The 5,543-nt window shown below is 37.1% G+C and overlaps 1 pseudogene; it reads left to right on the top strand.

Moving 5' to 3' along the window:
* The first annotated feature begins 3,623 nt into the window (after positions 1 to 3,623).
* LOC149196239 (RNA-binding protein L pseudogene) lies at positions 3,624 to 4,676 on the top strand (annotated as a pseudogene).
* Positions 4,677 to 5,543: the final 867 nt, after the last annotated feature.

Raw genomic sequence — 5,543 nt, 5'->3', positions numbered from 1 at the left:
TCAGAAGCTGTGGTGTGAATGATTTTGGATTTGATAGAGTTTTACAATGCTGCTATGTTTTCTTGAATCGGGATTCTGTCGAGTCTTTCTTTTATGTTACTTTTACCCACTCTCTTGTTATTCCAGGTATATTTTCCATTGTTTGGAGGAATGTCCAGAAGGCTATATTGTTCCATTATTTCTTCTAAAGAGTTACTAAATGGATCCACTTGAAATTTTCCTCCAAACTTTTCCTCTATACTTCTAACTAGATTTAAATCTCCTCCTAAAATTATTTTTCCAGCTTGTGTTTCTTGTAATACTTCCTTTATTGTTGCCCAACACTGTTCTTTCTCCTTATAGTGGTTGGGGGCATATATATTTATCACCCTGTATTTCTCTTCTGTGTTGGTCCTCCTAAGACCCATTAAAATCCAGTGCTTCCCTGTTTTTTCCCCATTAATTCCCACCGTCCTTTTTTCCAGATTGTGCATATGCCTCCTGATGCTCCAGTTGCCTGGATTGCTTCCCCTTCATATTGCCTAAACTTTTGTTTTAAGAATTTCCGATTCTTGGTTGTTTACTTTTGTCTCCTCGATCATAAGGATATCTGGGTTCTCTTTTGCCAAAATATCTCTTGTTGCATTTTCCTTAACAGGTGAGCCCATCCCTCTGCAGTTCCAAGAGACTATTATCATTATTTACTTGTTGGGTGGTGCATGGCTCCTTTCCCCTTATGCTGGTTTTTCTCCATATTTCCTGTACTTTTCCCTAGATAAGTGTCCATGGGCTGTTGTGTTCCTAGGGCCATTTCTTTTGCTACTGCTTCATCCCTTATTTCTTTATTTATATTTCTTCCAACTTTTTTTTGGTTTTCTGCATTTGGGAATGCTTCTTTAGCTTGTTTTCTGGTTAATATCCTGTCTACTGAGGGAGGGGGAGAGAGGTGAATTGAGTCTCTGGGGGGGGGGGGGGGGGGGCTAGGTGATTGGAGAGCGTGGGGTTCTAGATCTAGATCTATATCTAGCTTTGGCTCCAGGGAGGGGGTCTGATGTGAGCAGATGATCAAAGGGGTTTTGGCTAGCTAAGTTTGCTTTTGGCGAGAGGGAGAGGGCTTCAGCAAATTGTGAGGGCTGAGAGGAGAGCTAGACTGGTTGTTTGTTGGCGATCTTCTTTCATTTGACCCGTTCCCATTTATTTTCTGGATCCTCAATCTTTTCATTTTCATTTTCTCTATTTTTTGTACATCTATTTGCAAAATGACCGTATTCATGACATACCTTACATTTGAGGGGGATTTGCTCATAGTCCAGCTATTGTATGTGCGTCCACTAATCCACTTTTATTTTGATAGCTTCAAGGTGACCTTTTCCTAGATCCACTTCCATGCAGATTCAGGCGCATGCATGCATGTTTTCTTTAGATTCACATATGTCTATGTATTTCCCATCTACGTTTCCTATTGCTTTGACTGAATCATCTCCCCAGCAGTGGAGAGGTAGATGCAGCAATCTTACCCATACTTAAACAAAATTTGGGACGTCCATTTCTGGGTCAAATTCTGGTGTCCATATGTTCAAATACAGTCCTCTTGTATCCATATAATATGGACCGTTCCTAGATATTGCTACAGCCCAGTTTCTTTCTACCCAATTTTGCACAGTCTTGGGTGATGGCCATAACCCAGTAAACTGCCCTACTAACCCTCGTTCTGCCAGGGAGAGTACTGATTTTCTTGGGAGTGCTGAAGGGAGAGATATTTTTGGTTTTTCTTCCATTTTTTAACAAAATTTGAAACTGACGGTCTGTTCTTCGCTAGACTCGTTGTAGAGATGAGGGAAGCAAAAGTTTTTTCTGTTACTTTTGATTCTTGTTGGTGATTTGTGTGATGATGATCTTCCTCTTCCGATGGATCCATATTGCTCAAACTCTAGCAGCAGGAGGCCGTTGAGGGCCAATATGATTTGGGACAGTATCTGCCTGCCGAAAACTACAGTCGTGATCTCGCCTTCCTCTTTTTGTCGTTCTGACCTCAGCAGCAAGGGCCACTGAGGCGCAATGAATGTTGCTTCGCGCTGGGAGCTACTGAAGCAGCTAGGGCTGCATGCTACTCTCAGTTGCTCTCCTCGCCGTCTAGTTAACTATTCTACGAAATGACTTTTATTACAATACAAAATCAACTTTATTACAATATGTAATGTATGTAATAATCTTAAGAGGAGTATATTGCTAAGTATTGTGTGATCAAAAGTGACTCCAAACATGTATACATCTAGTAGTGTAGATGGTATGCTATATGTTGAAAGGTGAGAACACCCTACAAGTGTCATGTCTCATAACATCAATATTAATGAAATTCAATTTTAAAAAATGATAATATTATTGTAATAAGGTGCCACATACTAAACCATGTTTATCATTGTTATTCATATAGTCTTATATAAAATTATACACAATAACATTATATATTCTCTCAAGAATCATATACATTTTAAAAAGACTACATTGAATGTAATATTCACCACCCTTAAGGGATGACTCTATGATTTCTAACATTCCTCAAAATAAGTAACATGCTAATTATAAATCTAATTGAGAAATATTGAGTCATAAAAATTGCTTAAACCTTTTTTTCAAAGAGAAAATCAATTAGACTTTTCTAAGAAAAACATGATCATACATATAACATAAAATAAAAATTATCCAAAATACTTATAAAATTTTATATAACAAATTTGAATATATATATATATATATATAATTTTTATAACAAAATTTTAAAAACATAATAGTAATCCCCGAATATTAAAATTCTTTAAATCAAACCTAAAACATAACAAATATCAAATCATATATTTAATCTGGCTTAATTCTCACTCATCTCAGGAGAAAACCAATTCAACTGTCCTCAAAAATAAGATAACACATATGGTGAGGAATAAAGATTACTAAAAAAAAAAAACTTTTTTCAACCAAGTTTTTGCCTAACAAAGTTGATAAAAGGTCTAATCCTTCCATGTGGCAAAGTTGCAAAAGTTTAATACCCAAAATTTAATAATTCTTAAATTTATATAAAACCTCGAAATATATCAAAAGTAACCTAAAATTATAAGAATCTCATTTCTATAGTTTAACATTTTCTTTAAATTAATACATTTAACTGCAACCAACCCCAACAAAATGAAGCGTAGAACACCGATTGGCACCAACCAGTAAAAGTCGGCTCGGACCAGTAACGCGAATATATATAGAACATAAAGTTTTCTTTCTATCATTTCTTTCGATTACCAACATAAAGTTTTCTTTCTATCATTTCTTTCGAGTGCATATAAGTGGAGAGAATCTATAGCTCTCTAAAGTCTGGATCAAAACCTGCTCAGCTTTCATAGAATTTTTTTAGTACTCTTCGAGTTGACGTAGATTTCCTGCACTGCGCTGTGTCGCGGAGTTTTTTCTCGCATTCTTTTAAATATTTCAGAATGATGCAGACAGATCCCATGGCAGAACCAGCGATCGATTCCCAGCAGCAACAACATCAAGAACAATTGATGATGCCCCTGCCTCCCGAAGCTAGGTTTTGGCCCCAGCAACCGCAACCCCAACCTCAGGTTATGGTGCAGCAATCCTCGCAACAAGTGAACTCCACAGACGAGATTAGGACCCTCTGGATCGGGGGTTTGCAGCATTAGATGGATGAGAATTATCTGCAGCAATGTTTTGCTTCTACCCATGACCTTCTTTCCCTTAAGATCATTCGCAATAAGCAGACTGGACTTTCAGAGGGTTATGGCTTCTTGGATTTTGTAAGCAATGCAGCAGCCCAGATGGTTCTCCAAAATTACAATGGTGTACAGATGCCCAGGGCTGAACAATTTTACAAGCTAAATTGGGCAACAAAAACTGGTAGAGAAAATCGTTCTGAAGATTTTACTATATTCGTGGGAGATTTGGCATCTGATGACACAGATGAGCTGCTGCGAGAGACCTTCAGAGCCACATACCCATCTGTAAAAGGAGCAAAAGTTATTACTGATAAGGTTACAGGCCATTCAAAAGGATATGGGTTTGTAACATTTGGGGATGGGAATGAGCAGGCTAGGGCTATAACAGAAATGAATGGAATATTTTGTTCCTCCAGACCTATGCGAATAGCTCCTGCCATAACAAAGCAGACTACTTTTGGACCCTATCCTCGTCAAGTGGTCGAGTTGGACCCGGAGAATGATCCAAACAATACTACCCTGTTTGTTGGTGGCTTAGATCCCAATGTGATAGTGAGCTTGTGCATGCAAAAATACCTTTCGGCAAGCGGTGTGGATTTGTCGAGTTTAGCAACAGGGCATCTGCAGATTTAGCATTGCAAATGTTTCATGGTACAGTTCTTGGTCAGAGACCAATTCGGCTTTCTTGGGGAAGAAAGAAACAAGAAGCAACCAGATCGAAACCAATGGAATGGGGCATATTATGGTGATGGACAAGGATACAATGTTGGTTATGGTTATGTCACACAGCCTCGACAAACAATTCCAAATCCATGGAGTGGGATTTATTATGGTGGTATTCAAGGATCCAATGATGATTATAGTTATGCCACACAACCATATAATGCTGGTTATGCTTATGCCACGCAACCTCAAGACCCAGATATGTTCATTAATATGGCGCCAAATGAAAACTATCAGCAGCATCCACAGTAAATTAGTTTCAGTTACAGCAGCCACAGTAAATTAGTTATAGATAAATTAGTTTCAGTTACAGCAGCCAAGGAACATCCAATCCATCACCATTTCAATGCATCTTGATTCTTCAGATATTGTTTGTGATAAGGACGCAAGAACAGAAGATGCGCTAATAAAAGAGTTCTTGAATTGGATCATTTTCTGGGGAGATATGAAATTAGGTTTAAACAGGGGTTATAAAGGAATTAAATGGCTTCAAGAACTTGTCCATAGCAGGAAAATCTGGTTATTACTGTGCTTTCCTCATCAAAGCGATTGTCTATCTATCCAAATGGTTTCAACCGTTGTTGTTACCTTTTAGTTCTCCATGCAGCGGGTGTCCTGTTTTCTTAAACGTATAATAATATAATTGTTTTTAGTTTCCAAACATATCTGCTACACGGTGAATATAATAATCTCCTGAAGGGCCTCTTTCCGGCCAACTTTATTCGTGACATAGTAAATGTAATGTCTTGAAATAGATAATTAATTTAAAGAGTGTATATTAACTATTTTTGTTGGTTTTATTATCTTATTCATCCTGTAACATATGATATCAAATTCATATTATTGATTTGGTTTTTCCAACGACCTGTCTCTGTTATTTTATGCTTGTCTATGTTATTTTATGCTAGATTTCTTCTGATTTGGTGGACCTTTAGACAACAGTTGACATGGAATGGTAAATTATGTATTTAGTACTATTATAATAAACAGATGAATATCCACTGTTTTTATTGTTTTTATTATATTATGTTTTAAATCTTACAAACATAAAATTCAGTTAAAGCTCAGCAATAAATTTCATTTAAATGCTTATACTGGGGACCTAGAACAATTACAAAC

The sequence above is a fragment of the Pinus tabuliformis genome, chromosome 2_2, assembly GCF_031772625.1.
Source record: "Pinus tabuliformis cultivar Carrire ecotype Pingquan chromosome 2_2, CPIR1, whole genome shotgun sequence".
NCBI classification, from domain to species: Eukaryota; Viridiplantae; Streptophyta; class Pinopsida; order Pinales; family Pinaceae; genus Pinus; species Pinus tabuliformis.
This window is presented reverse-complemented; position numbering and strand designations above follow the sequence as displayed.